This window comes from Herpailurus yagouaroundi, unplaced genomic scaffold (genome assembly GCF_014898765.1).
Source record: "Herpailurus yagouaroundi ecotype Mexico unplaced genomic scaffold, PumYag 202, whole genome shotgun sequence".
Lineage (NCBI taxonomy): Eukaryota > Metazoa > Chordata > Mammalia > Carnivora > Felidae > Herpailurus > Herpailurus yagouaroundi.
This window is the reverse complement of record NW_024412433.1, coordinates 3,451,098-3,467,903: the sequence shown is the minus strand read 5'-3', so window position 1 is coordinate 3,467,903 and position 16,806 is coordinate 3,451,098. Positions and strand designations below refer to the sequence as shown.

The following is a 16,806-nucleotide window of genomic DNA, read 5'->3' as shown; positions in this document are numbered from 1 at the left end:
CGTGGGGGGAAATCTTTAGAAAGGCCAGAAGCAGGGAGTCAGCTTTGATCAACACTCACAGTACCAAAGGAAAGGAACCAAAGTAAAGGACACATGAGAGTACTAGAAATGCTTCCCACGAGATCTGAAAGAGGCATGACTATGGAATTCTGTTACCTTCTCTGGGTCTTGTGGAAGCAACTCGTCTTCACAAGTAAGCTTCTGCTCAGCTCCCAGCCCCCCTTGTCTGATGGTGGCAGAGGGCACGAGTGCCCAAATCTGAGCAGCACTGGGGACAGAGCGGCCCCGGCTGCCCCACCAGGGCTCTGCACTCGTGTGCAGGGACACACAGATGCACCTGAGGGGCTCTCACCACCTGACTGGGGAAGCTCTCCCAAGAGGCTCACTTCCCAGGCTGGCAGACGTGGTTCCAGATTTGACACAGGGGATGTTTTTGGCCGAACCGCTGCTGACTCTAGCATCCAGACGTCTGAAATCGTTCTGCCTGGGAAATCAAGCAGAGACGTAAGATTCCAAAGACCAGCAACTTGAAACTGGACACCTAAAGACGTGGCAAGCCATTTAGCAAAAGAGCCTAAACGTTAAAGCACTAAAGCATGCCCCTTAGGTCTGCTCAGGAGAAATCTGCCTTCTTCTAGGTGCCTCAGACCCTAACGGAGACCAGATGGGCAGGCTCACAGCCACCCAAGCTCCTCACAGTGGGTGGGGAGGGTTGCTTAGGCTCACTGTGGGCTCCAGGTCGGGGCGGATGGGCTCGTCACGCCGATGGGGGTATGCCGCGGGGCTGGTGTTGAGGCCCGAGTATGTGTGGTCGCTCTTGACCTGTGCTCACCATCCCGAGCACCCCCCACCCGACCCGGGGCTCCAGGCGTGCAGGGTCAGCCTCAGTAACCCACTCCGGCCAATGGAGGGCAGCAGAGGGCAGCAGAAACCAGCCTGCTGTTCGGGCACCAGGGAGCCTGTCCCTAAAGGGTGGGGGCTGAGAGCGCCCAGGCCCAGAAGGAAGCTCGCCCGGGATCCCAGCCCGGTGAAGCTGTTGGACAGAGGCGGACAGAGTCATCGGGCTCCTGCGGCACGGGCCCTTGGGGACGCTGGTTCTTTCCTCCATTCTGGGAGGAGCCACTGGCTGGCTTAGACGTCAGGGTCAGACCTGTGTGCTGCTCTCCCTCCCGAGCTCCTGAAGGGTGGTGCTCCTGCTACGTGCACCTGCTACGTGCCAAGGCCAGAGTTGCCGCCAGCCTGAGGCGGAGGGAAGACCCGCATGGGGGCTCAGCACTGCAGGCCCAACGTCTGAGCGTGTGGCAAGGATGGGGTGCAAAGCGGGGCTCGGACGGAGCCCCGGAGCACCAGGCCACGCAGCCGAAGGACTCAGGGCCCCAGGGAACAGGGAAGGCTAATGAGATGTGTGTGCCAGAAGCTCCCTAGCAGAGAGGTGAGTCATTTGGCTGCCGGGATGAGTAAGGGCAGCACTGGGAATCTCTCTAGGGGGTACGTTCCAGGCCCCGGGTGCTGGGGCCGGGTCAGGCTGTGGTGGGAGAGCGGAAAGAGGGTCTTGGAGGGAAGGGTATTAGAGAGGCAGACGTGGAGTCCTGATGCCTGATGGAGCCCAGGGTGACGCCCGCCCAGGGGCCTGGCCCAATCATCACCAAATTCGGGATGAGTAGAGTTGCCTTCAGCCATCAACTTCCCAAGGATCACCGAGGCCCGGAGCCCATGCTCGCTCCGAGACAGGCCTGAGTGGGAACCCCAGCTCCACCCACACTGCCCAGTGGCTTCTGGAAAGTCACTTAACTGGCACTCATCCTGTCCGAGCCTCAGTTTCTTGACCCATAAAACGGGGCTGTGTTTAGCAGGGCTTACCCCCCGCAGGAGTGCTGTGGGGACTGAGATCATGTAAGTGACACTGAGCACAGGGCTGTGCGTGGTTTAAAGGCTCAGAGTCTGGGAGCCACTGAACATCACATGGCCGTCACTTGATGTGTAGCAGGAGCAAGTGACCATCAGCTGGGCCCGGGGCAGGCCCTGGAGGCTGCTCCCAGAGTGACTGCCCGGGAGCTCACGTGGCCAGGCTGGTCAGGGGCCTGGGATTCAGGCAGCAACCTCTCAGTTCACCGGCCACTGCTCATGAGGGCCCCCGAGGATCCGGGGGGGGACCGAGAGGGTTACTGGAACTCAGAAGCCCAGGGCCACGTGGGGCGATCTTGTGCAGGACCCCCGTCTGCCCCTCCGGAGGCCCTCCCACCCCCTGCATCCTGCCGTGTGTCCCAGACTCTGACCTCTGCTGCCCACACGTGCTGAGGCCCTGCCTTCTGGCTTCCGCGTGGGCTCAGCCGATGACGGGCGCCAGCTGGGACCCGGAGCACGGGGAGCCAGGCCGTGGTCCTTACCCCCCTGCCTCCCTGCTCATGGCCCTCCCTGTGCCCTACCCCACAGTGCTGCAGGCACAGCGGCTCTGCCAGCCACGTCCGGAAACCACTCCCTCCTCTGCTCCTTAAGGCCTAAGGTGGCAAATGGCTTTCTCTGTGACCGGCTCCAGGAGCAACTCAGCCTCCCTCCCTGGTTCCCTTAACTCCACCTACACCTCTGCCTGGAGAGGGAGTGGTGCCCTGCCCAGCCCCTGGCAGGCAGGGAGAAGGCACTCAGGGAGGCCCCTGGGGAGCACAGCCTGGAGCCCCCGTGAGGCCAGGATAAGAGAGCCCGGGCTTTGTGCTCAGGCCGGGAGCCCTTAGGTTACCAAGTCCTGCAGGGGAGACCAGACAGCACAAAACCTAGGGTGTGGGGACAGAGGTCCCAGAGCCGCCCCGGCTCAGTCTTGCTGTGGGTTAGTTAGGCTGACTGACGACACCAGAGGACACACACCCACCAGGGAAGCCCCCGCAGGTAGGAGATGCGGGGCATGATCGGGCAGTGAGAAGGAGCCCTTCCCAGAGTCTGTACGGAGCCCTCGCTCCATAGAGCGGAGCCTGGAGCCCGGGACACATGTTCCAACAGCCACAGTGGTCCGGCCCCACGCCAGAAACCACACAACCCATGACATGACTAACCTGCCAACAGAGACAGCCAGCTTCCCATTGTTTCCTGGGAAATGGCAAGCCCAGATCCCACGCCTTCACATTCTGAGAATTAGAAATAGCGTCTCGCCCCTTCTCCCCTCCAGCCCCCCCCCCCCAGCCCGCCGGGACCACCCGCCCACTCACTGTCCCCCGCCCTACAGCTGTGGCCAGATGGGATGCCCCTCCAGGGTCTGCCCCATGGAGGGAGGCAGGGACCGGGCCTCCCCGGGTGGGGGTGGTTCGGGTCAGAAAGGGAGTCGTTGGAGGTTGGGTCTTCCTAGAAGTAGCTGCTAATTGGGACTGGGAAAGAGGGTACAGCTCTGAATGGAACAGCCCCAGGCAGCTGTGGGTGGGTCCCTGGAGGCATCTGCAGGCCTCGAGGTCCTGGGGCTGTGAAGGCACTGGGCTGGGGATCTTGACCCTGTACTTGAGGACAGAGGGAAATCCCAGAAGGCCCATTCCCCCACCCCCACCCTCTGAAGGCCCAGGACTCCCTTAGCTGCACTCCGGGATCAAAAAGTCAAGTGATGCAAGGGGTTGATGGAGTTAGCAGCAGGTCCCAGACGACAGCCTGCTGAGAAGTGACTCCGAGGGGCCAAGTCAAGGGGACTTAGACCACCAACCAGCTAGGCAGGGGCACCGGAAGATGAGACTTCTTTTTTAATTTGCTATTAAAAACAAAACAGAACAAAACAAAAAAGCATTCAAGTAACTACTGTGGATAAAAACACTTGGCTTGGGGGCACCTGGGTGGCTCAGTCAGTAAAGCGTCTGACTTCGGCTCAGGTCATGATCTCATAGTTCGTGAGCTCAAGCCCCACATCAGGCTCTGTGCTGACAGCTCAGAGTCTGGAACCTGCTTCCCATTCTGTGTCTCCCTCTCTCTCTGCACCCCGTCCCCCTCGTGATCTCTCTCTATCTCTCTGTGTCTCTCAAAAATAAATAAACATTTTTTTTTTTTAAAAAGCCACTTGGCTGGAGGGCCCAGTGCTAAATTTCCATAACTTATCTATAGTCTGGTTTTATTTTGTTTTTGTTTTTTGTTTTTGTTTTTTTGTTTTTTGTTTTTTTTTTCAACGTTTATTTATTTTGGGGACAGAGAGAGACAGAGCATGAACGGGGGAGGGGCAGAGAGAGAGGGAGACACAGAATCGGAAACAGGCTCCAGGCTCTGAGCTGTCAGCACAGAGCCCGACACGGGGCTTGAACTCACAGACCGTGAGATCATGACCTGAGCCGACGTCGGACGCTTAACCGACCAAGCCACCCAGGCGCCCCAGTCTGGTTTTATTTTGTTTTGTTTTTTTTTTAATTTTTTTTTTCCAACGTTTATTTATTTTGGGGACAGAGAGAGACAGAGCATGAACGGGGGAGGGGCAGAGAGAGAGAGAGGGAGACACAGAATCGGAAACAGGCTCCAGGCTCTGAGCCATCAGCCCAGAGCCCGACGCGGGGCTCGAACTCCCGGACCGCGAGATCGTGACCTGGCTGAAGTCGGACGCTTAACCGACTGCGCCACCCAAGCGCCCCATGGTTTTATTTTGAATCACACGATTGGGAGGGAGGAAGAGTAGGGCCACCTAATATGTCCAGTGTTCTGGATTTACAGGTCCTAGTCGCCACTGATCCCCCATAATAGTGTGGCTTGTGACGAGTCTCCCAGTAAAAGGGCATGAGGCTGGGGGCCCTGTGTTCCAAGTAGTCAGGGCCCCCGGGAGTCCACAAGGAATGACTGGAGAGCAGAGGGTCAGCATTCCGGGGTTTCTCTGTTGCTGCCGGGCTCCTCCAGGGCTGGGGGCCACAGGGGCCACAAGCAGTCCCACCCAAGGGGCAGATGTGCGAAGGTGGGGCGCCTGCATGCTTGTGAGGGGCTCACCCTCCAGCAGAAACCACATCCCTGCCTTTAATTATGCATTGAAGTTAAACTCCCTGGAGGCTTGTTGGCCCTGCGGAAAGCCTTGAGGCCCCAGCCAGGCCTGGATTGGGGGAGGGTACCCGGAGGGGGAGGTGGGTACAGGGGAGGGAGTTGGGCTAGTGAGAGAAGGCATCCACACTGCATGGAAATCTCATCGCTCAGCACCGGGCCTTCATTCCAGCCGCAGGGGGACCCATCCACACTGCACAGAAATCTGTTGAAGCCTCGCCTGTGCCCTCTGAGCCCAGACGCCAGAGCTGGGGAAAGAGTCCCAGGGTTAAATGTGGGCAAGCTGAGGCCACCACGGGCAGGAGTGTGGGCCCCCACGCCAGCTGGCCTTGGGAGGATGACGGCCCCGCCCCTGCCCGCCCACCGCTTTAGAGCAGGGTTCCCTCTGTCCCTCCCCAAGCTGCCATCCGGGGCAGGAGGCTGTGTGCCAGTCCTGCCGCTGTCGGGGATCAGCCCTGGAGGATGCGTCCAGCCCTCGGCAAAGACAGACCCACGGTGAGAACGCAGGAAGGAGAGGCAGGGAGGACAGACGTCCCCGTGTGAGGAGCACCCTCCTAAGGGTCTTTAAAATCCTCGAATGGAGCCAGGTGCCAGGAAGGTAGGGCAGGTGCATTCCTGCTCCACCTGGTAAGTACTGTGCATCTTAGACAATGCCCGCCCCTCCACTTAGTGCCCTCTCACATGGGGACAGCTCTGGTACCTTCCTCGTGGGAGGCTGTGCGTATGGACTGTGACCACGGGGGTAAATCCTACAGAAGAGCGCCTGACACTCAATGAACCGACCCCAGCCTTGCAGCACAGTGAGGCTGACACTCTCCTCCGAGATGACACAGCCAGGGTGACATCCAGTCTCCCAATTCGGACTGTTGGTGTTTTTATAGACCGATGATTTGTAATCGACTGTCCTTGATGTGAAATGAAAGCATTTCTCTGACACCGATTTATGAAACATGTTTACGACAGCTGCGTTCAGGAACTGAACTGCGTTCAGGTCCTTCCGACCTCGGATTCATCCACGTGGGATCATACTCCCACCTGCTGGGAGTCACTGCCACCCGTCCCAGAGGCATCCCTGGATCTCGGTATGGTGGGGATTTCGTGCTGTGTCCTAGACATTCTGGTTATCGTGTTAGGAGACTTGATCCCAACGAAATGTATTTCAGCAGATAATCGCCCGGCTTCTGTTGAGGTCGAACTTGCGGGCGTCAGCTCCAAGGACGGCTTAGTTTTTGGAACACACGCTGTGTCATTTAGGTCTGCTCCATTCTTCCCGTGCTGCTGGGGCTGCGGCTCCGTCCCTGCAGGTGTGGTCCCCGGGGGCAGAGGTCACTGGGCCCGGGTGTCCTTACATCACCAGGCGGAGGGCAGTGAGACACATGGCTCCTGCGGCTGCAGGCAGGCGGGCCCCCGGGGGTCCGGCTGTGGAGGGGCCGGGACAGTCGCGGCTGCTCCCAGATCGGCCGGCCTGCTGCAGCCCGGTGGCTGAGCGGGGCTGGGGCTGTTCACTGAGTTTCTGTTGGGTTCCCCTTTCCCAGCCTCTTGGCCAGAGAAAGTAGGCTTTTTGAGATTTTTTCATCTCTGCCTGTTGGAGGTTCTGACTACAGGTCTTTCTGGCACCCAGATAAAATGAAAACCCAGCGAACATCATTCCTCGGGCCCCGAGATCTCCGGCCTCCACCTTCTTGCAGCCTATGCTTTGTCCACGGTGAAGTCAAATCATTTTCAGGGGGTCAGGTTATTTTTAGAATAGAGGAATCGGGGAAAGGAAGTCCAGCATCATTTTCCCAGAATCAAAATCCTAAGTCCTTTATAACCACACGTTCCAAATCTTCTCTCACCAGGTCCCACTAAATACCCCCAAATACACACTAAATACCCCCAAATAGATCCACGGGGCTGGCTGGTCTTCTCAGGGGATGGTTCCGGATAAAGGGCTCATCGTCAGTCGGATAAAGTAAGATCAGCCTTGGCGAGAGGAAGCCCGTGCTGCTGGACCCACGGTGCAGACCTCCAGGTGACCAGGGACAGAGGCTGGCCTCTGACGGAGGATGAATCCCCAGCACACCCACTGGCTCAGCATCTCCTCTGCAGGGCATGGCCTCTGGTGAGCACTGATCTGAGATAAAAACGCAAACGTGGTGCCCACTCCCATCTTGGATCTTGGGAGAGACACGTGGCTCCTTGTCTCGGATCTTCCCATCTTCCTTCCTCTGGTTCCCTGACCAACCAGAGAGGCTCGCACCACTGCCCGGACCTGCTCAGCACCCTCCCGTGCTCGTAGCCCGGCTCAAACCTGTCGGCCTTCCAGGTCACTTGCTAACTTGACTGGAGCCCTATTCCCACGTGAGGCATCTGCTGCCTCCAAAATCCAGAGTTGCGTCTAATGCTGGTGGCTCTGTGTCTGTCGTGGGGATCACGAAGGGAATATCTTGCCGTGACCGAGAAGGCATGTCCCAGCACGCTCTAGATCACTGGACCCCTAAAAATCCCCCCAAAGTTGCGCTCCCCCAGTCTTACAGGATTTGCTTCGAGTTCCCGATACTCATGTCCTACCCGGGCAGCCAGCCTCCCTGCCGCTCCCGATGTGCCAGGTCAAATTAGAAAAACATCAGTACGTGGGACAAGCATGCTCAAGGTTCCTGAGGATTCTATGAAGACGCCGATCAGAGAGTTAGGATCGCCCCGAGACAGCAGAGAGGAGACGCTCCTTTCTTCCTATGTGAAAGCAAACTCACTCCGGATCCTCTTTCCTGATGACGGTGTGGAGGCTCCCTGACGAGTGTCGGCCCAGAGTCCGCATCCAGTCACCCTCCTAAGGCCAAGCATCTTCCTTCACCCAGTACACAGTTACTCTGCCAAACAGCCATAGGTCCCTCTGGGGGAAGGAATGTGGGATATTCACGGCATATATTGTAATGACCTTGCAAGGTCTGTCCTCCAGGGGCCCGGCTTCTCCTTGGGTCAGCGGGCTCCGGGTCTGAAAACTAGTTTCGATCTGGAAACTGGAGGGGATTCTGATTTTTCATTGCAGCATCTGATAGCAGCCTTCTGTTTTTACTAGTTCCTGGCTTCTTCCGCATAGACCAATCCAGCAATGTCCTAGCTGGAGCCTCGTCTTTTGCGTCCCGAGGAATACCATGGTCTATTAGCCAGCCCCATAGATACCAATGGGCCAAGGGGCCGTGGTCGCCTTTCTGGATTTTCTGCCATTATGGCAACTCTGCCCGCCTTGCCTCTGATGGTTGAGCACCTCCACCTAAACTCTGTTTGATGATCCTGGCACCCCTTGAGACTAGGGAGTGAAGTTCCACGGCATAATCTACTGTCAACATTGACAGCATTGAGCACAGCCAGTACTGAGTTGCCCAGAAATGCAAAGCCACTCCTCATAGGCGTGTTCCTTACTGTCTTGGCGAGAGAAGTGTCCTCTGGGCCTCCCGGGGAACATAGTCAAGTGATAGAGCCTTCAGCCTCACATGATGGATTCCTTCCCACATCTCTACTTCCCCAAACCCTCTCCGCTCTTTCTCAACACTCTAGAGAGACAGCCTCAGCACGACACCTCACCTACAGCATCTGGATAACTCCCAAGTATGCCTGCTGGGAGGTCAGATCCTGAGACACGGCCACACTCTGCCAAATCAATAAACCCAGTTCATTATCTTCCAGTCTGCCCCACACATTTCTTCTGTCGCTCAGTGACATATACAAGCCAGGACCTGCGCTCCCATCCGTGAAGATGCCGTTTACGCCCAGAGCAGGAATTTTGTTTCCTCACTTGGGCTTCGCTGAGACCTGGCCCTCGTCGCTGGCCTAGAGGAAAGAAGGACAGACGGGGACAGGTCTTGAGAATGGCATCCTGTTGTCGGACAGCTACATCGGGTGAAGCTGATGTCCAGGCACCAGCTGGACCAGAGTCTGCTTCTTCACGCTCAGAGCGTTCTGGGGAATCTGGGTGTTCAAACTCAGACTCATCCACCCAAACGTCCCCGTCCCAGGACGCCACCACTGCCCTATGAAGGCCCTGGCTGCACCACAGAAAACCTATTCAGGGCATTCCCTCTGTAGCTGTGGCACACATTTGCCAGATATCGGTATCAGCTGTCCCGTGAAACCTGAATTTCAGAAAAAGAGTGAACATTTTAGTAAAAATAAGTATGTCTCATGAAATATTTAGAACATACTTCTACTTGGGGAAAAAAACAACTGTTCGCTGTTAACCTAAAATTGAAATTAAACTAGGCAGCCCGAATTTAATCTGGAAACCCTCCACTGGCACCCTTACTATTAAAAGCTGGGTCTGATTATCAGCACAGGCTGCCCAAAGGTGTCAAGAGATACGGATTTCTTTCAACAGCATCACCTGGAGGCTTTCCCAGTATGTCCTGAGAGACACCTGTACTTGCCATTTATTTCTCAGGTTTGCATTAGGGTTAGGGTTAGGGTTAGGGTTAGGGTTAGGTTGCATTAGGTCTGTATTTAAATGACTTACATAAAATACATTTAAATGTATTAAATGACTTTAAATACCTGAAAATTCTAATCAAGTGTCTCCGAAACCCTGAACTGCATTTACAAAACTAATTTCAGGAGTGCCTGTGTGGCTCAGTCAGTTGAGCGTCGGACTCTTGATTTCCCATCAGTCATGATCCCGGGGTCATGGGATTGAGCCCTGCTATCGGGCTCCACACTAATGTGCAAAGATTGCTTGGGATTCTCCCTCTCCTTCTCTCTCTCTCTCTCTCTCTGTCTCTCTCAAAATAAATAAATAAACATTAAAAAATAATACTTATAATTTCAAAAACAATGACCTAGCCCCCTCCTGAGCAGGGGGATCTGAGCCAGTTTGGAAGGTTAACTTAGGAAGGGTGGAGGACAAAAGGGAAGGCACAGAAGCAGGTGGGCATCAGGTTTCCACCCCAGACCGAAGGCACATCTGTGTTCCAGGAAACAAGTGTGCCCATCTGGGCTTGGGGGGCAGGAGCTCTGGGAGAGGGGGCTGGGCATTTGAACTGGCTTTGGGGTGCAGGTGGCTGGTTCACGTGAAGACAGGTGAGCACGGGCATAGGGGAGGGTGGGGCGAGGGTGAGTGGGCACAGGGTGGGCTGCAGAGTGGAGGGAGGACAGGGTGAGGGGCCACGGGGCTCTTGCTCCTGGCTCTGGCTCGCTCTCCGGTTGGCCCTGACCTCGGAGCCCTTGCTGGCTGGCAGCGGGATGACCTGAGGAGGTTCGGGGGCAGCGGTTCAGGGGAGCCAGGGGGTGACAGATTAGCCACACAGCCGATGTTCGGGAACATTCGTTACAAGAGTGTAATGTGAAGTATGAACCGCAGCTCATGCGGTCAAGACTGAAATTAGGTCACTCCGAAGTGTGGACGTGAAGAAGGGGTGGGGAGAGTTGGGGCGCCTGATGTAACCATGGTGACGCGGGAAGGGGGGGGTCACGGCCACCGGATGCCTCGTGGTACATGGTCAGGGGCTCCCCAGGCCGCCCCCGAGCTTTGCTCCGGCAGGTGAGCCGCAGAGGGGCTCTGGCTTGACGTCCGGGTCTGTTCCTCTGGCCGCGCTGCCCGGGCACAGGTGGCCTCCGCTGCGGTGCTGGTGCCCCGCCAGGCTGCGCTTCAATCTGGTCTCCCCTCTCCGATGGTGACAACTGGCCCGGCGTCTGGGCTTCCTCACCTCCTCAGCCCAGGTGGTGCCAGCAGGCGCCCCGCACAGGAGACGCGCGTGGTCAGGCACCCACGCTGCCCGGCACTCGGCGGATCTTCAGGGAGGACCGGCCCTCCTCCCTGCGGAAGGGGGTCTTGGCACGAGATAGAGCATGCAACCATATGGCCCGGATTCTTTCCCTTCCGTTCGAACCATTTCTGCTCCGGGCCTGAACCCCTGGTAGCGAAAGCCCCTAACTAAGCTCGTCCAGGGAAAGGCAAGTGTTCCCTGGCCCGTGCCTCACATGACCTGAAGCCTCCAGAACCCCGAAAGCCTGAGTGGTCTGACGGTTTTAGAGTCACGGGCTTCGTTCCTCGGGCGACTTGTCTCTCTCTTCGGCCTGGGCCTCTCTGGCTGCTTAGAGCTTCCTCTCAGCAATATCAAAATCTAATTCCTTACGTGTTCCGATGAGGAAAAGCGTATTGCCTAAATGAATTTGCGAATCCTACGTTTCTGAGCCCTTGAACACAGGGTAGGAACAGGCAAATGAAATCCTGTCCAGCTTTGGGTAGAAGGAAACTGTTTCTTGCCCTCTGACCTCCTTCCTGGGGAGAGAAAGCAAGGACGAACTCGGCCCAACTCAAGATAGAGGAGGAGGAGGCTGAGCTGGGTTGGGGCCCGGGATCTCCCAACACTATAAGGGCCGGCGGGGAGGGGGGGGAGGGGGGGCGGCAGAAGCAAGAGGAGAATGTCGGCCCCTTCCCAGCAGACCCCTTTCCCCAGGAGGGCGCCGTGGGCACTGGGTGGTAGGGGCAGATCTCTGTTTGGAAAATGCCCATCAGTCAAAGTTAACAACCAAGGCATCATCATCGGCAACGACACGGATGGAACTGGACGGTATCACGCTAAGTGAAATAAGTCGGAGAAAGACAGATACCATTTGATTTCACTCACATGCGGAATTTAAGAAACTAAACAAATGAGCACAGGGGGGAAAGAAGAGAGAGAGGCAAACCAAGAAACAGACTCTTAACCACACAGAACACCCTGCTGGTTGCCAGAGGGGAGGTGTGGGGGTCGGCGGGTCGGCGGGGATCAGGGAAACAGGTGCTGGGGTTTAGGGAGTGCACCTGTCGTGATGAGCACCGGGTATTGTAGCAAAGTGTCGAATCACTACATTGCATACCTGAGACGGATATTACGCTGTAGGCTAACTCACCGGAATTTAAATAAAATCTTTCTTAAAAATCAAGGACATCGCTAAAACATCATTCTGACTACCGGTTTATTCAACAAATAGTTCTCAAAGACCTACTGCGCACAAGGCACATCAGAGTGAACATGCCGGTCCTAGTACCCTCAGAGACTGGAGCGGGAGAGTCCAGACGTGAGCCAGGTCCCCACACACATGGCAGGTAAACTACATTGGGGTGGTTCTGCAGGAACGTGCAGGGAATAAGGGCACCCCATGTGGGGAGGGCTGGATGCTCAGAAAATGCTTTTCAGAGGGAGGGGTGTTGAGCTAGGAATGAAAAAGGGAGAAAGACCAGACCAGGGGAGGGGAGGGGAGCCATCCAGGGCTGGAGCTCAGAGAACAAGGGGGGGCGGGCCGGACAGCTCGGAGACAGCAAACAGGTGTGTCACAGAGGTCAGGGTCAGTGTGTGTCCCCAAATGTGGGGGATGGGGGGCAGTCACGGGGCCCTGTGCACTGAAGAGCTGACTGAAGCAGGGTCAGGTGACACTGCCTCGAAGTGATTCCCTGCCCGGTCCCCACAACCACAGAGCCCAAAGAGTGCTTTCAAAAAATGGGATTTTCCCCAACTTCTCAGATTCGTAAAAGAAAAATGAAGTCATTCGGTACCTGATGAGAACATGTTTTCCTGTAACATACAGGTGGTTTCCTGGACATGGCTGGGGTTTGGGGCCCTGTTTCGTATGCGTTCAGCTTCCCGTAAGTTCACCTCCAAAATTCAGTTGCCTCTTGCTAACCCGATGCTGACCTGGCCCAGAGGATTTAGACAGGGGAGAGCGAGGGAAGGATTTTAACGGCTGCCTGCAGCAAGCTAGAGGACCCGGGAGAGGGTTGTGGGTTGGGCACAGCCAGCCTTTCAGCACAAATCCTGGACCCTGCCACCTCGGAGATGCTGTAGGGTGCTCCCTGGTAGGCCGCGGACCTCCTTCCCCCTGGAGCCCCCTATCTATGAGCAGAGATCAGGCTCAGCCCAAGCCCAGGCTTCAGCGAAACTTGCCTGCGTGGCTCTTGCCCTGGAGAGGCGGGGTCTCCCCAACTGTGAAATTCAAGGATCCTTTTCTGAAGGCCGTCTTCCATGTTGAGCTTCCTGCAGGAATGGCCCAGACCCTAATGCTTCCCTGCCTGTCATGCCTGCCCCAACGTCCCAGCAAAGGCAGGGTCTCCAGACAGCCACCCCTAAGACAAGGGGGTGGGGAGGAGGCCTCTACTGCCCTCTGGTGTCCACCCATCAACCAGATTGCAGAAGAGTCTGATGGCTCGGTGAGCAGCTCACTGCTAGAGAGGTAAGCTGTTCCTAACCCACTGTGTGACCTCAGGTATGCACCGCCCCTTCTCTGTCTCTAAGAGACAGAAAACCTAGTTCAGAAAGATACAGGCACCCCTAAGTTTACTGCAGCATTATCGACAATAGCCAAGATACGGAAGCAACCCAAGTGCCCATCAAGACTTGAGATGGATTTCTGCAAGGTGGTGTAGACAACGAGCCACAAAAAGGAATGACAGCTTGCCACTTGTGACAACACGGATGGACCTAGAGGGTATTATGCTAAGGGACATCAGTCAGACAGCACGACACAAATACCATGTGCTTTCACCAGATGCGGAATCTAAACAGAACGGATGAAGAAGCAAAACAGGAACAGACTCACAAAGGCAGAGGACAAACTAGTTGTTGCCAGAGGGGAGGGGATAGGGAGATGGGCCAAGGGGGAAGGGGAGTGAGAGGTACAAATGTCCAGTTAGAAAATAAGTTAGTCACGGGGATGGGGGTACAGTCACACTATTGTAATAGCCTTGTAGGGGGTCAGGTGATAACTTCACTTACGTGGTGAGCACAGCATCATGCATAGAATTGTAGAATCCCTGTGTCGTACACCTGAAACGAACAGGACATCGTTGGTCAACTCCGTCAATCGATCAATCGATCGACCAAGAGATAGGATCGAACCACAGAGCGCTGAGAAGGAGAAAGCCAGCCCCAAGCAAGTGAACAAGGAAGGATAGTCACAGGGGCAGGAGCAAAATGTCAGGGATCCAGAGGGTACCACCAAGGGCACGCTGGGAGCCCTGAGAAGCTGGGAAGGGGTAGGGGTGGGCGGAGTCCCAAAGGTGAGGCCCAGATAAGGCAAGAATGTTGGGTGAGGACAAACAACCGAGCCCCAAGATCTCGGTCAGAACTCACCAAGCGCCACTCTGAGCTCTCTCTCTTTGCTTCCCTGTCCTCTCCTGGTTTCCCCTAAATAGCTAAAGTAGGAAATCAAGGTATTCTCAACTGGATCCTACGCTCCAAAGGATATTATTGAGACGACTGGCGAAATTTGGAAGGGTTCTCGTGAGGAGATACGGCAATGGATCATGATTTTGCCGGTTAGACCATTTTGGGAGGAAATTGCCCTTGTTTGTATAAAATACAGACTAAAGAAAAATCATGTCATCAACTCACAAATGGAGGGGAGGAGATCTTTGTGCGATAGTTGCAAATTTCTCTAATTTTGAGATTGTTTCTACATTAAAAATATTTTAATTCTAGAGTTTCCTTGTAAAAATTGCATACATTCTTTGACTCCACGATTCAATTTTAGGATTTTATTCCATAAATATATAGGTATAAGTATGTATGTACCATGATATGTATGTATGTACAATATTTTGTATCATTATAAATATGTCAATGATATGATGTATTGTCTACAATATCTACATGACAGAATTTTTTACATTGCAAAAAATCAAACATTGGCTGTCCATCAATAGGAGAATGGTAAAATAATTACGATAAACTCATGCAATGAATACTCTGCAACAATTAAAAAGAGTGAATTTGGGGGACACCTGGGTGGCTCGGTCGGTTGAGCACCCAACTTTGGCTCAGGCCATTATCTCACAGTTTGTGGGTTCAAGCCCCGCCTCGGGCTCTGTGCTGACAGCTCAGAGCCTGGAGCCTGCTTCGGATTCTGTGTGTGTGTCTCTCTCTGCCCCTCCGCGACTGGTACTCTGTCTTTCTCGGTCTCTCAAAAATGAATAAATGTTAAAAAAAATTTTTTTTTAAAGAATGAATTGGGTCTATAGCAGTAGCAGTCAATATTTACCAAATATTCACCATGTGGCAGGTATCATCCAAGCGCTTTCTGTATATTGATTCAGAACCACCGACTATGTGGGTCCCATTGTTATCCCCACCATGTAGACGGAGAAGTGAGCTCCCCGAGGGGGGTGGGGAATAACATGCCCAGGACATCACAGCTAGAAGGGAATACACCCAGTTGGGGGTCCAATCTTGCAATTGGATCCAGAGTCTATGTCCTTTCCCACAACCACAGTAATTCTGGAACAATACACAAGACACCATTAGCAATAATTGCCTTTGGGGAGCGGGGTCGGGAGCAGAAACAGGGGCAAATCTGACTTTTCACTTTATGCCGTTTATGTCCTTTACCACGACTCTTTATCATGTGTCACCAAGTATCACTACTGTGCATTTTTAAAAACCCACCCATTAAAATAAAGTATAAAAAATAACATTGAAAAAAACACCCTCCTGCCCTTAAGGAACTCACAGTCCCCATGCCAACTTTTAAAGGATTTATTCACTTTACAAGAAATAGCAAAATACGTGGTAAGGAAACGAAAAACGTTAAGAACCGGCTCATGTGGGCTGTGGAAACTGGCTTGTAAGTTGCAATTATTTCCAGGGTTTGCACCCCCCCACGCCGCCCCTCGGGGGGGGCCCCCCCCCCCCCCCCCCCACACCAGTTGATCATGTTTGGGGAGGGTTCCTATCCTAACGGAGCCCAAGCGCCTGAAATACCCAAATTCACTTGCGGTGCTTCGTGGGCACAGCCAGGTAACCAACCACTCTAACCGGGGTCGCAATGTGTGGCTTCTGAAAACTCCTTACGAATCATACCTAATGTGACTTCCCAGTGTTCCTACAAGGTTTAGTTTCCTCTTCTGTATGGAGACGATAGTATCTGTCCACCCAACTGCATCCATTCTGTATCTATTACTCATCCTACCCCCATTTCGCAGATAAGGAAACTGAGTTTCAAAGGTACTTCCTGGCGCAGGGGGCGGTGTACTTTTCGTTTCAGAATTTTTTAAGGATAAGAGAGACGGTGGAGTGGGGGGAGCGCTCTGATGCGCCCAACTCTGGAAGACAGCGGGAAGTTGGGAGCTTCCCTAATTGTCCCCGCGAGTTCCCAAGGACCGGCGGGGGCCGGGGCTGGTGGCGGCGCTTGGAACCGGAACTCGAAGCGCCCCTGAGCGCGCTCGCGGGGTCCTGGCGGGGAGGGTGAGGGGAGCTCGGAGGAGGGGTCCCCTCCACTGCGTCCTCCGAAGGCACCTCGCCTGGTCTGCGCGCCCCGTCTGCTGCCTCCGCCCCCAGCCGCGGCTGTGCGACCCGTGGGACTGTCCTCGGTAGGCAAAGCCCCGGGTGCGCTCCCCGCGCGGGGCTCCTGGCGCTGTGGGCTTCCCGGCCCAGCCGCGCCCCGAGGCCGGGCAGGATGGAGGGCGGCCAGAGGCACAGGACCCGCGCGACGAAGCCCTGGGCCCCCGGTCCAGCTTACCAGTTGGCATTCCCATTTATTAGGGGGTGGCTTTACGGTAAGGCTCTTTCCTGAGCCTCAGTTCGCCCACCGGTAAAACCGGAGTAAATTGCGTTCGCCTGCAGCTTTGGGATGGCAGTTCAAAGTCCCGCGCGCTCCGAGGGCGCGTTCAGACAAGCGGGTCGTGGCGCCCAGGGCCGGGCCGCCGCAGCCGCGTCGCCCCGGCAGAGTCGCCGCAACTCCCGGTGTGGGCTCAACCCCCTCCCCGCCGCCACCTTTGTCCCGGAGGGTGGCTTGGGGCGCGGAGTCCGGGGCGAGCCTCTGCACCTGCGCCTTCAGCGCCTGCGCCCTTCGCGCGGCACCCGGAGGCGCACCCGGAGCTGG

General features: G+C 55.4%; 1 long non-coding RNA gene across 1 annotated transcript in view; it reads right to left on the bottom strand.

Moving 5' to 3' along the window:
• The window catches only part of LOC121014376 (uncharacterized), a 23,216-nt gene extending 6,460 nt beyond the window's left edge, over positions 1 to 16,756 (bottom strand). The window contains exon 1 of the long non-coding RNA XR_005783184.1: positions 16,444 to 16,756. This is a non-coding gene — a long non-coding RNA (uncharacterized LOC121014376). The remainder of the gene's footprint in view (positions 1 to 16,443) is intronic.
• Between the last annotated feature and the right edge of the window lie 50 nt (positions 16,757 to 16,806).